Raw genomic sequence first — 15,418 nt, 5'->3', positions numbered from 1 at the left:
TGTCCGCAGACTGCATCTTGCTCCACAATAGATTTTTATTACCTTCTTGGTGGTAATAAAAATCACAAAGTGAGCAGACTTTATTTGCTTATTTTAGACTGCTCTTCTTTCCAGCACCTGGGATTTAATCGTTTGGATGTGCTTGTTTTGTTGACTTTTGTGCTAGAACACTTAAGTTATGCATGCATCAGCTGATTGGCCCAACTCTCTCTCTCATTCACCAATCACATTCACACGAGCAGGGGCGGTGTCAGCAAACCAGCAAAGCAAGCAGTTGCTTGGAGCCCCGAGGGCCGAGGCAAAGGTCAAAATGAAAAATAAATAAAGCTTTCTCATCAAATACAACTGCATTTGTTGCATTTGTTGCAATAAATGGTCTCAAATGATTTGACCTGAACATCTCTTACAAAAAACGACCTCATAACGGTAGTAAAGCAGAGAATGGTCTTACCCCTGAACCCTGGCTGTCCCGGAACTCCTCCTATTCCTAAAAAGCAACACGTGGGGAAGGTTTTCAGTGTCAGTGTCACAAATACATAATGACAATAATTAAAAAGAGACACTTCCTCAGAGCCATTATGATAACGTCCACAACATCTGAGCTGTACGTCAGTTAGAGCCATACTGTACCTGGTGGTCCTTGAAGCCCAGGTACACCTATAAGAGAGGGGTGTATTTTAGCACAGTCGAGTCCATTATCAATCATGTTAGTTCATAATTTCATGGTAAGGACACTGGTCTGTCACTGTACCTGGGAGGCCAGCATCCCCTGGAGGCCCAGATGGACCTCTGAGTCCTGGTGGCCCAGCAGGTCCTTGATCACCTGGGGTTCACATAGGAAGAAAGAATCAATTAAGACAGCAGTTCTCAAAACCTTTTAATTTCAAGGACCCCCCATAACTCTGAGTGTACACATGGAACCAAATGGACCCGTAAGGGTATAGAGCCCTACGGATCCCTGTTCAATGAAGAATACAGAAGGGTTTAAGTGGCTAATGTATGTGTTGCAATGGAGGAAGCATTGCGTAATTATAGAAATATCCTTTACCTCGTGGCCCTTTGATACTGTCATTTCCAGCAGCCCCTGTTCCAGAAGCGAAAGAAAGACAGACAGAAAGAGAGAACAAACATGAATCTTTTAACACTAATCTACAGGGTGGACACATGCTCTGTGTTTTGCCTTTACCGGTGTGGAGCTACTTGATGTGAACTTCTGGACTGACTTTAATTGATTCATTCAAGCTTTATTTATTCTCAACATTGCATTGGTTGCATAGTTTAATTGATATTAATTTATTAGTGAATTACATTTCCCCATCCACTTTAATGGAAAATGGGAAAATGAAAAAACTAGATTTCAAGTATTTTTTTCTCAGAAACCGTAAGAGCTAGAGATACCAGATTTGAAGGGGAGGTTCATAATTTAGTCCGAAATTATTTAAAAAATAATCAAACCATTTGGCCTCATGGTGGCGCTATAACACTCCACTTTACGTTTTGGCCTATAACTCTTGAACCGTAGGTCATAGAATAAAAATATTTTTTTCCTTAGATTCCTTGGGTCATGACGCAGCTCCCCATATAGGCCACGCCCATTTGCGTCAGGATATATTTTCCGCCATTTTGAATTTTCTTCAAAACACACTTATTGCTTTTCCTTCAAATTTTGTCCAAATCTCACACAAATCGGTACACGTGATCTATGGACCCATGCGATAAAGATATCCAAACGGCATTTTGATAGTCCTTACCGTTCGTCCGTAAATGGCTTCCAAAGTTAGCGGGAGGGGCCCGTTTTACAAAAAAGCCCACAAATCACGAACGAAACGTCCGGTCAATCCCAAATTTAAATCACATGTCGAGGGTGGTTTACTCAACAAATCCCCCAAAGCATTTCCACTTTGATCCATAGGGGGCGCCACAAATGCGCAAAATGTGACCGTTTGATGCAAAAACATTATTTTGGGGGGATCAATCCACTCAAAATGAAACGCAAGCGATCTCAGGAGTGACGTGACAATGTAATTGGCGCAGCCTCTGACGGTATTCCTCCAGGCGTATTGCTCGAGTCCCGGCGGCCGCGAACCGCGACCGGCGTCGGCGCAACCACACTCTGCAATTGCCCTGAATTGCGACGCGTCTAGTTAGTGTGGTTGCCCTAACAGGGCAACCAGACTATAGTACTTGATGAATTTATTCTCCTTCCGGATAAACAATACTTCGGGCTGCTACTCCTCCCACAGTTTTTATCCCCCAATGTTGTGCCATATCTCAAAATGACCGTCTTGACCTGGAATCGTGCGCTTGTATTTTGCTAAGAGATTGGTTAAATAGTTTAATTGATATTGATTTATTAGTGCATTAAATTTCCCCATCCGCTTTAATGTACAAGTGAAAAAACTCAAATTCAAGTATTTTTTTCTCACAAACCGTAGGAGCTAGAGTTACCAGATTTGGAGGGGAGGTTCATGATTTTGTCCGAAATTATTGACAAAATAATTACACCAATCGGCCTCATGGTGGCGCTATAACAGCCCCCTTTACGTTTTGGCCTATAACTCTTGAACCGTATGTCGTAAAATCAAAATTTATTTTTCTCTGGATTCCTTGGGTCACGACGCATCTCCCTATATAGGCCACGCCCATTTGCGTCAGGATAGATTTTCCGCCATTTTGAATTTTCTTCAAAACACACTTTTTGCACCTTTTCCTACAGATTTTTTCCAAATCTCACAAAAATCGGTACACGTGATCTATGGACCCATGCGATAAACCTATCCAAACGGCATTTTGATAGTCCTTACCGTTCATCCGTAATTGGCTTCCAAAGTTAGTGGGCGGGGCCCGTTTTACCAAAAATGCTAAAAATCACGAACGAAACGTCCAATCAATCCCAAATTTAAATCACATGTCGAGGGTGGTTTACTCAACGAATCACCAAAAGCATTTCCACTTTGACCCATAGGGGGCGCCACAACTGCGCAAAAAGTAATCGTTTGATTAACATGATTTTTGGGGGTATCACTCCTCTCAAAATGAAAAGCAGGTGATCTCAGGAGTTACAGGACAATGTCATTGGCCCGCTACATTTGTGGGAGGGGCCTATTTATTTAGTGGGAGGGGCCTATTTCTTAAATTCAAAACGCCATGTATCACGAACGCAGGATCCAATCGGCACCAAATTCGAATGGCACGTCGCACAGCCTCCGACGGTATTCCTCCAAGCGTATTCCTCAAGTCCTGGCGGCGGCGACCCGCGACCGGCGTCGGCGCAACCACACTTTGCAATTGCCCTGAATTGCGACGCGTCTAGTTAGTGTGGTTGCCCTAACAGGGCAACCAGACTATAGTACTTGATGAACTTCTTATTCCATATAAACAATATTTCAAACTGCTTCTCCTCCCACAGTTTTTATCCCCCAATGTTGTGCCATATCTCAAAATGACCGTCTTGACCTGGAATCGTGCGCTTGTATTTTGCTAAGAGATTGGTTAAATAGTTTAATTGATATTGATTTATTAGTGCATTAAATTTCCCCATCCGCTTTAATGTTAAAGTGAAAAAACTCAAATTCAAGTTTTTTTTTCTCAGAAACCGTAAGAGCTAGAGTTACCAGATTTGGAGGGGAGGTTAATAGTTTATTGCAAAATTATTTAAAAAAAAATCACACCAGTTGGCCACATGGTGGCGCTATAACAGCCCACTTTACCTTTTGGCCTATAACTCTTGAACCGTAGGTCGTAAAATCAAAATTTATTTTTCCCTAGATTCCTTGGGTCATGACGCAACTCCTTATATAGGCCACGCCCATTTGCGTCTGGATAGATTTTTTGATATTGATTTATTAGTGCATTAAATTTCCCCATCCACTTTAATGGGAATTGCAAAAACTCCCATTCAAGTATTTTTTTCTCGGAAACCATAAGGGCTACAGTTACATGACTTGGAGGGGAGGTTAATAGTTTATTGCAAAATTATTTAAAAAAAAATCACACCAGTCGGCCACATGGTGGCGCTATAACAGCCCACTTTACCTTTTGGCCTATAACTCTTGAACCGTAGGTCGTAAAATCAAAATTTCTTGTTCCCTAGATTCCTTGGGTCATGACGCAACTCCCCATGTACGCCACGCCCATTTCCGTCTGGACAGATTTTCCGCCATTTTGAATTTTCTTCAAAACACACTTTTAGCTCCTCCTCCCACATATTTTGTCCAAATTTCACAAAAACCGGTACACATGATCTCTGGACCCATGCGATAAACGACTCCAAGCTGAATTTTGATAGTCCTTACGGTTCGTCCTTAAATGGCTTCCAAAGTTAGCGGGAGGGGCCCGTTTTACAAAAAAGGCCAAAAATCACAAACGAAACCTCCAGTCAATCCCAAATTTGAATCACATGTCAAGGGTGGTTTACTCAACGGATCCCCAAAAGCATTTCCACTTTGATCCATAGGGGGGCGCCACAAATGCGCAAAATGTAACCGTTTAATGCAAAAACATTATTTCGGGGTGGATCGATCCTCTCAAAATGAAACGCAAGTGATCTCATGAGAGACATGACAATGTAATTGGCGCAGCCTCCGACAGTATTCCTCCCAGCGTATTCCTCGAGTCCCGGCGGCCGCAGCCCACGACCGGCGTCGGCGCAACCACACTTTGCAATTGCCCTGAATTGCGACGCGTCTAGTTAGTGTGGTTGCCAAACTATTGTTATAGAGAAACTGAAACACTTTAGACCGCATCTCCTCCCACAGTTTTTATCCCCCAATGTTGTGCCATATCTCAAAATGACCGTCTTGACCTGGAATCGTGCGCTTGTATTTTGCTAAGAGATTGGTTAAATAGTTTAATTGATATTAATTTATTAGTGAATTACATTTCCCCATCCACTTCAATGGAAAATGGGAAAATTAAAAAACTAGATTTCAAGTATTTTTTTCTCAGAAACCGTAAGAACTAGAGATACCAGATTTGAAGGGGAGGTTCATAATTTAGTCCGAAATTATTAAAAAAATAATCAAACCATTTGGCCTTATGGTGGCGCTATAACAGTCCACTTTACGTTTTGGCCTATAACTCTTGAACCGTAGGTCATAGAATACAAATATTTGTTGCCTTAGATTCCTTGGGTCATGACGCAGCTCCCCATATAGGCCACGCCCATTTGCGTCAGGATATATTTTCCGCCATTTTGAATTTTCTTCAAAACACACTTATTGATCCTTTTCCTTCAAATTTTGTCCAAATCTCACACAAATCGGTACACGTGATCTATGGACCCATGCGATAAAGATATCCAAACGGCATTTTGATAGTCCTTACCGTTCGTCCGTAAATGGCTTCCAAAGTTAGCGGGAGGGGCCCGTTTTACAAAAAAGCCCACAAATCACGAACGAAACGTCCGGTCAATCCCAAATTTAAATCACATGTCGAGGGTGGTTTACTCAACAAATCCCCCAAAGCATTTCCACTTTGACCCATAGAGGGCGCCACAAACGCCCAAAACGTAACCGTTTTATGCAAAAACATGATTTTTGGGGGATCAATCCTCTCAAAATGAAAAGCAAGTGATCTCAGGAGTGACGTGACAATGTAATTGCCGCAGCCTCCGACGGTATTCCTCCCAGCGTATTACTCGGGTCCCGGCGGCACCGACCCGCGAATCGCGTCGGTGCAACCACACTCTGCAATTGCCCTGAATTGCGACGCGTCTAGTTAGTGTGGTTGCCCTAACAGGGCAACCAGACTATTGTTCTAGGGATACTATCATAATCTTTCTAGATAAACAATACTTTAGACCGCATCTCCTCCCACAGTTTTTATCCCCCAATGTTGTGCCATATCTCAAAATGACCGTCTTGACCTGGAATCGTGCGCTTGTATTTTGCTAAGAGATTGGTTAAATAGTTTAATTGATATTGATTTATTAGTGCATTAAATTTCCCCATCCGCTTTAATGAAAAAGTGAAAAAACTCAAATTCAAGTATTGTTTTCTCTGAAATCGTAAGGGCTAGAGTTACCAGATTTGGAGGGGAGGTTCATAATTTAGTCCAAAATTATTGAAAAAATAATTACACCAATCGGCCACATGGTGGCGCTATAACAGCCCCCTTTACGTTTTGGCCTATAACTCTTGAACCGTAGGTCGTAAAATCAAAATTTCTTTTCACCTGGATTCCTTGGGTCACGACGCATCTCCCCATATAGGCCACGCCCATTTGCGTATGGATAGATTTTTTGATATTGATTTATTAGTGCATTAAATTTCCCCATCCACTTTAATGGGAATTGCAAAAACTCCCATTCAAGTATTTTTTTCTCGGTAACCATAAGGGCTACAGTTACATGACTTGGAGGGGAGGTTAATAGATTATTGCAAAATTATTACAAAAAAAATCACACCAGTCGGCCACATGGTGGCGCTATAACAGCCCACTTTACCTTTTGGCCTATAACTCTTGAACCGTAGGTCGTAAAATCAAAATTTATTTTCCCCTAGATTCCTTGGGTCATGACGCAACTCCCCATGTACGCCACGCCCATTTCCGTCTGGATAGATTTTCCGCCATTTTGAATTTTCTTCAAAACACACTTTTAGCTCCTCCTCCCACATATTTTGTCCAAATTTCACAAAAATCGGTACACATGATCTCTGGACCCATGCCATAAACGTCTCCAAGCTGAATTTTGATAGTCCGTACCGTTCGTCCGTAAAAGGCTTCCAAAGTTAGCGGGAGGGGCCCGTTTTACAAAAAAGGCCAAAAATCACGAACAAAACGTCCAATCAATCCCAAATTTGAATCACATGTCAAGGGTGGTTTACTCAACAAATCCCCAAAACCATTTCCACTTTGATCCATAGGGGGCGCCACAAATGCGCAAAATGTGACCGTTTGATGCAAAAACATTATTTTGGGGGGGATCAATCCTCTCAAAATGAAACGCAAGAGATCTCAGGAGTGACGTGACAATGTAATTGGCGCAGCCTCCGACGGTATTCCTCCAGGCGTATTGCTCGAGTACCGGCGGCCGCGACCCGCGACCGGCGTCGGCGCAACCACACTTTGCAATTGCCCTGAATTGCGACGCGTCTAGTTCTTCATATTGTAGATAAACAATAGTTTAGATCGTCTCTCCTCCCACAGTTTATTTTTCCCAATTTAGTGCCATATGTCAAAATGACCGGCCTCACCGGGAATCGTGCGCTTGTATAAGGCTAAGAGATTGGTTGCATAGTTTTATTGATATTGATTTATTAGTGCATTAAATTTCCCCATCCACTTTAATGGAAAAGTGCAAAAACTCAAATTCAAGTATTTTTTTCTCAGAAACCGTAAGAGCTAGAGTTACCAGATTTGGAGGGTAGGTTCCTAATTTAGTCCGAAATTATTGATAAAATAATTACACTAATCGGCCACATGGTGGCGCTATAACAGCCCCCTTTACGTTTTGGCCTATAACTCTTGAACCGTAGGTCGTAAACGTTATCAGATGCTGCTTGATCCCTGCTTTAAGCTGTAGCATTATCCAGTGCTCCTCCATCTTCTCACCTGCCTCCTTTAACTTCTGAGCCTTTGCCTGGTCAAGCAACTCCTGCATCAACGCCTACACATCACAGACACCATCAAAAACACATTCTTGGCACAGAATATTCATATCAACAATTTAATGTAATATTACACTAGCATAACCATTTGATTGTTGTGCAATTCAAGAAATTCAAGACACCCTACCTCAGATGTATCCTTCATCAGCCTTTCATGCTCTTCTTTGACTTCCTTCTTGTCTCTCTCCATCTTCTCCAAGATCTTGATCTCAAGACCTTGGATTTTCTGTTGGTCGGCCACCAGCTTCTCCAAGATCTGTTTCACAGTCTCCCCTTGGATTTTCTGTTGGTCGGCCATCAATGACACCAGCTCCCCTTGGATTTTCTGTCGGTCGGACATCAATGACACCAGCTTCTCCAAGAAGCTGAGACGCTCTTTCATGAACCAGGTTGTTCTCTCTGACTCCTCCCTTTTTATGTTCTCCTCTATACGACATCAGAAAGAGGGAACAATTGAAAAGACAAAGATTACCATCCTGAAAAGTCATAATTACTGACATCTAACACAACTGCTGCCCATTACTTATAAAGATTTAAATTGACATGGGAGACTTCTGGTTATGGCTACTTGCTAGAGACAGCTTTTTGGTTTTCCACCACTTTCTAGTCTTAATCCTGTTATAACCCACATTATACATCAAAACAGTGTGCTTTATCTATGGGCTCTGAAACATACAGACTCTGTGGTAGAATCCTGTTGTCACTAAACTGACTGGGGGTGTTTAAGGGCGCCTGTCAACGAGTTCTCGAACTATGTCACTGGTTTTTATATAAGTGCATCAATGACATCAATGTCAAAGACAGTTCGGATATACTCCAACCAGAAACCGTGAATCAACAGCGAGGCACTACATGCATGCAACACAGTTTTCAGATCCGACAATGTGGAGTCTACTCGTGCCGCCCTCAATAGCACCATCATGGGGCCGAAGAAGGTGTTCACTGAAAATATGGAAGACAAGTCAACAGTGGCGACATAAGGAGTGCGTGGCAGTTGGTACACACTTTGACGGATGGCAAAACGAAAACCAGAAGCAAAGTGAACACACCTGCCTCCCTTCCCGCCGAACTGAACATCTACTACAGCCGGTTCGAGGCCAGTTTCACCCGCAGAAACCTGCCGGGGTCAGCAGTGAATGAGCACAGCACCTACATCAACCAGCCAGCGGCAGCACCAGCAGGGGAGGCCAGCCCACTAAATATCTCGGAGGACGACGTGCGCAAAGCCTTCAAACGAGTTCACATCCGAAAGGCTGCACAGCCACACACAGCTCCAACATCAGCATCAAGTATGCTGATGACACGACAGTGATAGGCTGGATTGTCAACAATGATGAGTCTGCCTATAGAGTTGAGATCAGTTCACTAGCACTCTGGTGCCAGGAAAACAGCTGTTTTGAGAATAGTCACACCTGGGGCCATATTTGGAGCCAAGTCGGCGGTTCTCCAAAATATTTATACATCCCTGATGTCATCACTATGATGTCACAATACTGACATCATAGACTGGTGCATTAATATCGGTTATTTAGTCCTAAACGGTTAGTGACCCTTAATTTCGGTTAACCATCCCATCCCTAATGCCCAAATATGGAGATCCCTGAAGTTATCAGCATGCCCGTATATTATTATTTATATTATTATTATTATTAGTGTGGTTGCCCTAACAGGGCAACCAGACTATAGTAATCCTCGCACTTTATTAGTGTGGTTGCCCTAACAGGGCAACCAGACTATAGTACTCTATACTCTTTATTAATCTTCTTGCTAGATAAACAATACTTTGGCACGCTACTCCTCCCACAGTTTTTATCCCCCAATGTTGTGCCATATCTCAAAATGACCGTCTTGACCGGGAATCGTGCGCTTGTATTTTGCTAAGAGATTGGTTAAATAGTTTAATTGATATTGATTTATTAGTGCATTAAATTTCCCCATCCGCTTTAATGTAAAAGTGAAAAAACTCAAATTCAAGTATTTTTTTCTCAGAAACCGTAAGAACTAGAGTTACCACATTTGGAGGGGAGGTTCATAATTTAGTCCGAAATTATTGAAAAAATAATTACACTAATCGGCCACATGGTGGCGCTATAACAGTACCCTTTACGTTTTGGCCTATAACTCTTGAACCGTAGGTCGTAAAATCAAAATGTCCTTTTCCCTGGATTCCTTGGGTCACTCCGCATCTCCCCATATAGGCCACGCCCATTTGCGTCTGGATAGATTTTGAATTTTCTTCAAAACACACTTTTTGCTCCTTTTCCTACAAATTTTGTCCAAATCTCACACAAATCGGTACAGGTCATCTATGGACCCATGCGATAAACCTATCCAAACGGCATTTTGATAGTCCTTACCGTTCGTCCGTAATTGGCTTCCAAAGTTAGCGGGAGGAGCCCGTTTTACCAAAAATGCCAAAAATCACGAACGAAACGTCCAATCGATCCCAAATTTGAATCACATGTCGAGGGTGGTTTACTCAACGAATCCCCAAAAGCATTTCCACTTTGACCCATAGGGGGCGCCACAACTCTGCAAAACGTAACCGTTTGATGCAAAAACATGATTTTTGGGGGGTTCAATCCTCTTAAAAAGAAACTCAAGTGATCTCAGGAGTGACGTGACAATGTAATTGGCGCAGCCTACGACGTTATTCCTCCCGGCGTATCCCTCGCATCCCGGCGGCAGCGACCCCGCGACCGGCGTCGGCGCAACCACACTTTGCAATTGCCCTGAATTGCGACGCGTCTAGTTAGTGTGGTTGCCCTAACAGGGCAACCAGACTATAGTAATCCTCACACTTTATTCTTTTTATTATTATTATAGATAAACAATAGTTTAGATCGTCTCTCCTCCCACAGTTTTTATTCCCCAATTTAGTGCCATATCTCAAAATGACCGTCTTGACCTGGAATCGTGCGCTTGTATTTTGCTAAGAGATTGGTTAAATAGTTTAATTGATATTGATTTATTAGTGCATTAAATGTCCCCATCCGCTTTAATGAAAATAATAATAATAATTTCCACTTTGATCCATAGGGGGCGCCACAAATGCTCAGAATGTAACCGTTTGATGCAAAAACCTTATTTTGGGGGGATCAATCCTTTCAAAATGAAACACAAGTGATCTAAGGAGTTACGTGACAATGTAATTGGCACAGCCTCCGACGGTATTCCTCCCAGCGTATTCCTCGAGTCCCGGCGACAGCGACCCGCGACTAGCGTCGGTGCAACCACACTCTGCAATTGCCCTGAATTGCGACGCGTCTAGTTAGTGTGGTTGCCCTAACAGGGCAACCAGACTATAGTACTTGATGAACTTTCTAGATAAACAATACTTTGCCGCGCTTCTCCTCCCACAGTTTTTATCCCCCAATGTCGTGCCATATGTCAAAATGACCGTCTTGACCGGGAATCGTGCGCTTGTATTTTGCTAAGAGATTGGTTAAATAGTTTAATTGATATTGATTTATTAGTGCATTAAATTTCCCCATCCGCTTTAATGTAAAAGTGAAAAAACTCAAATTCAAGTATTTTTTTCTCAGAAATCGTAAGAGCTAGAGTTACCAGATTTGGAGGGGAGGTTCATAATTTAGTCCAAAATTATTGAAAAAATAATTACACCAATCGGCCACATGGTGGCGCTATAACAGTCCCCTTTACGTTTTGGCCTATAACTCTTGAACCGTAGGTCGTAAAATCAAAATTTCTTTTCACCTGGATTCCTTGGGTCACGACGCATCTCCCCATATAGGCCACGCCCATTTGCGTCTGGATAGATTTTTTGATATTGATTTATTAGTGCATTAAATTTCCCCATCCACTTTAATGGGAATTGCAAAAACTCCCATTCAAGTATTTTTTTCTCGGTAACCATAAGGGCTACAGTTACATGACTTGGAGGGGAGGTTAATAGATTATTGCAAAATTATTACAAAAAAAATCACACCAGTCGGCCACATGGTGGCGCTATAACAGCCCACTTTACCTTTTGGCCTATAACTCTTGAACCGTAGGTCGTAAAATCAAAATTTATTTTTCCCTAGATTCCTTGGGTCATGACGCAACTCCCCATGTACGCCACGCCCATTTCCGTCTGGATAGATTTTCCGCCATTTTGAATTTTCTTCAAAACACACTTTTAGCTCCTCCTCCCACATATTTTGTCCAAATTTCACACAAATCGGTACAGGTCATCTATGGACCCATGCGATAAACCTGTCCAAACGGCATTTTGATAGTCCTTACCGTTCGTCCGTAATTGGCTTCCAAAGTTAGCGGGAGGAGCCCGTTTTACCAAAAATGCCAAAAATCACGAACGAAACGTCCAATCGATCCCAAATTTGAATCACATGTCGAGGGTGGTTTACTCAACGAATCCCCAAAAGCATTTCCACTTTGACCCATAGGGGGCGCCACAACTCTGCAAAACGTAACCGTTTGATGCAAAAACATGATTTTTGGGGGGATCACTCCTCTCATATTGAAAAGCAGGTGATCTCAGGAGTGACATGACGATGTCATTGGCCCACTACATTTGTGGGAGGGGCTTATTTATTTTAGTGGGAGGGGCCTATTTCTTCAAATCAAAACGCCATGTATCACGAACACAGGATCCAATCAGCACAAAATTCGAATGGCACGTCACGCGACCTCTGACGGTATTCCTCCAAGCATATTCCTCAAGTCGGGGCAGCGGCAACCTGCGACCGGCGACGGCGCAACCACACTTTGCAATTGCCCTGAATTGCGACGCGTCTAGTTAGTGTGGTTGCCCTAACAGGGCAACCAGACTATAGTAATCCTCACACTTTATTCTTTTTATTATTATTATAGATAAACAATAGTTTAGATCGTCTCTCCTCCCACAGTTTTTATTCCCCAATTTAGTGCCATATCTCAAAATGACCGTCTTGACCTGGAATCGTGCGCTTGTATTTTGCTAAGAGATTGGTTAAATAGTTTAATTGATATTGATTTATTAGTGCATTAAATGTCCCCATCCGCTTTAATGAAAATAATAATAATAATTTCCACTTTGATCCATAGGGGGCGCCACAAATGCTCAGAATGTAACCGTTTGATGCAAAAACCTTATTTTGGGGGGATCAATCCTTTCAAAATGAAACACAAGTGATCTAAGGAGTTACGTGACAATGTAATTGGCACAGCCTCCGACGGTATTCCTCCCAGCGTATTCCTCGAGTCCCGGCGACAGCGACCCACGACTAGCGTCGGTGCAACCACACTCTGCAATTGCCCTGAATTGCGACGCGTCTAGTTAGTGTGGTTGCCCTAACAGGGCAACCAGACTATAGTACTTGATGAACTTTCTAGATAAACAATACTTTGCCGCGCTTCTCCTCCCACAGTTTTTATCCCCCAATGTCGTGCCATATGTCAAAATGACCGTCTTGACCGGGAATCGTGCGCTTGTATTTTGCTAAGAGATTGGTTAAATAGTTTAATTGATATTGATTTATTAGTGCATTAAATTTCCCCATCCGCTTTAATGGAAAAGTGAAAAAACTCAAATTCAAGTATTTTTTTCTCAGAAACCGTAAGAGCTAGAGTTACCAGATTTGGAGGGAAGGTTTATAATTTAGTCCGAAATTATTTAAAAAATGATCACACCATTCGGCCACATGGTGGCGCTATAACAGCCCCCTTTACGTTTTGGCCTATAACTCTTGAACCGTAGGTCGTAAAATCTAAATTTATTTTCACCTGGATTCCTTGGGTCACGACGCATCTCCCCATATAGGCCACGCCCATTTGCGTCACGATAGATTTTCCGCCATTTTCAATTTTCTTCAAAACACACTTTTTGCACCTTTTCCTACAGATTGTTTCCAAATCTCACAAACATCGGTACACATGATCTCTGGACCCATGCGATAATCTGGACCGAAACAGAATTTTGATAGTCCATACCGTTCGTCCGTAAATGGCTTCCAAAGTTAGCGGGAGGGGCCCGTTTTACAAAAAAGCCCACAAATCACGAACAAAACGTCCAGTCAATCCCAAATTTGAATCACATGTCAAGTGTGGTTTACTCAGCAAATCCCCAAAAGCATTTCCACTTTGACCCATAGGGGGCGCCACAACTGTGCAAAACGTAACCGTTTGATGCAAAAACATGATTTTTGGGGGGATCACTCCTCACAAATTGAAAAGCAGGTGATCTCAGGAGTGACATGACGATGTCATTGGCCCGCTACATTTGTGGGAGGGGCTTATTTATTTTAGTGGGAGGGGCCTATTTCTTCAAATCAAAACGCCATGTATCACGAACACAGGATCCAATCAGCACCAAATTCGAATGGCACGTCACGCGGCCTCCGATGGTATTCCTCCAAGCATATTCCTCAAGTCCGGGCGGCGGCAACCTGCGACCGGCGTCGGCGCAACCGCACTTTGCAATTGCCCTGAATTGCGACGCGTCTAGTTAGTGTGGTTGCCCTAACAGGGCAACCAGACTATAGTAATCCTCGCACTTTATTATTCTTCATGGAGATAAACTTTAGTTTAGACCGTCTCTCCTCCCACAGTTTTGTGGGAGGAGAGACGGTGCCATATGTCAAAATGACCGTCTTGACCGGGAATCGTGCGCTTGTATTTTGCTAAGAGATTGGTTAAATAGTTTAATTGATATTGATTTATTAGTGCATTAAATTTCCCCATCCGCTTCAATGAAAAAGTGAAAAAACTCAAATTCAAGTATTTTTTTCTCAGAAACCGTAAGAGCTAGAGTTACCAGATTTGGAGGGGAGGTTCATAATTTAGTCCAAAATTATTGAAAAAATTATTACACTAATCGGCCACATGGTGGCGCTATAACAGCCCCCTTTACGTTTTGGCCTATAACTCTTGAACCGTAGGTCGTAAAATCAAATTTTCTTTTCCCCTAGATTCCTTGGGTCATGACGCAACTCCCCATATAGGCCACGCCCATTTGCGTCAGGATAGATTTTCCGCCATTTTTTGAAAAATCGGTACACATGATCTCTGGACCCATGCGATAAACATATCCAAACGGCATTTTGATATTCCTTACCGTTCGTCCGTAATTGGCTTCCGAAGTTAGTGGGAGGGGCCCGTTTTATCAAAAATGCCAAAAATCACAAACAAAACGTCCAATCGATCCCAAATTTTAATCACATGTCGAGGGTGGTTTACTCAACAAATCCCCAAAATAATTTCCACTTTGATCCATAGGGGGCGCCACAAATGCTCAGAATGTAACCGTTTGATGCAAAAACCTTATTTTGGGGGGATCAATCCTCTCAAAATGAAACGCAAGTGATCTAAGGAGTTACGTGACAATGTAATTGGCACAGCCTCCGACGGTATTCCTCCCAGCGTATTCCTCGAGTCCCGGCGACAGCGACCCGCGACTAGCGTCGGTGCAACCACACTCTGCAATTGCCCAGAATTGCGACGCGTCTAGTTATTATTCATATTCAAGATAAACAATATTTCCAATCGCATCACAGCCCACAGTTTATTTTTCCCAATTTAGTGCCATATGTCAAAATGACCGGCTTCACCGGGAATCGTGTGCTTGTATTTTGCTAAGAGATTGGTTGCATAGTTTTATTGATATTGATTTATTAGTGCATTAAATTTCCCCATCCACTTTAATGAAAAAGTGAAAAAACTCAAATTCAAGTATTTTTTTCTCAGAAACCGTAAGAGCTAGAGTTACCAGATTTGGAGGGGAGGTTCATAATTTAGTCCGAAATTATTGAAAAAATAATTACAATAATCGGCCACATGGTGGCGCTATAACAGTCCCCTTTACGTTT

General features: G+C 42.5%; 1 protein-coding gene and 1 long non-coding RNA gene across 2 annotated transcripts in view; one reads left to right on the top strand and one right to left on the bottom strand.

Annotated features, from left to right (window-relative positions):
* Positions 1 to 15,418, top strand: part of LOC308102580 (E3 ubiquitin-protein ligase TRIM35-like) — a gene marked incomplete at its 5' end in the record, with an annotated part of 614,451 nt that overhangs the window by 274,214 nt on the left and 324,819 nt on the right. The window lies entirely within an intron of this gene.
* LOC308102586 lies at positions 620 to 1,089 on the bottom strand. Its single transcript, XR_013934671.1, has 3 exons — positions 1,049 to 1,089; positions 752 to 823; positions 620 to 657 (listed from the first exon to the last, which is right to left on the bottom strand). It is a non-coding gene; the product is annotated as an uncharacterized lncRNA (long non-coding RNA).

The sequence above is a fragment of the Gymnoscopelus braueri genome, assembly GCF_963280865.1.
Source record: "Gymnoscopelus braueri genome assembly, chromosome: 16".
NCBI lineage: Eukaryota > Metazoa > Chordata > Actinopteri > Myctophiformes > Myctophidae > Gymnoscopelus > Gymnoscopelus braueri.
This window is presented reverse-complemented; position numbering and strand designations above follow the sequence as displayed.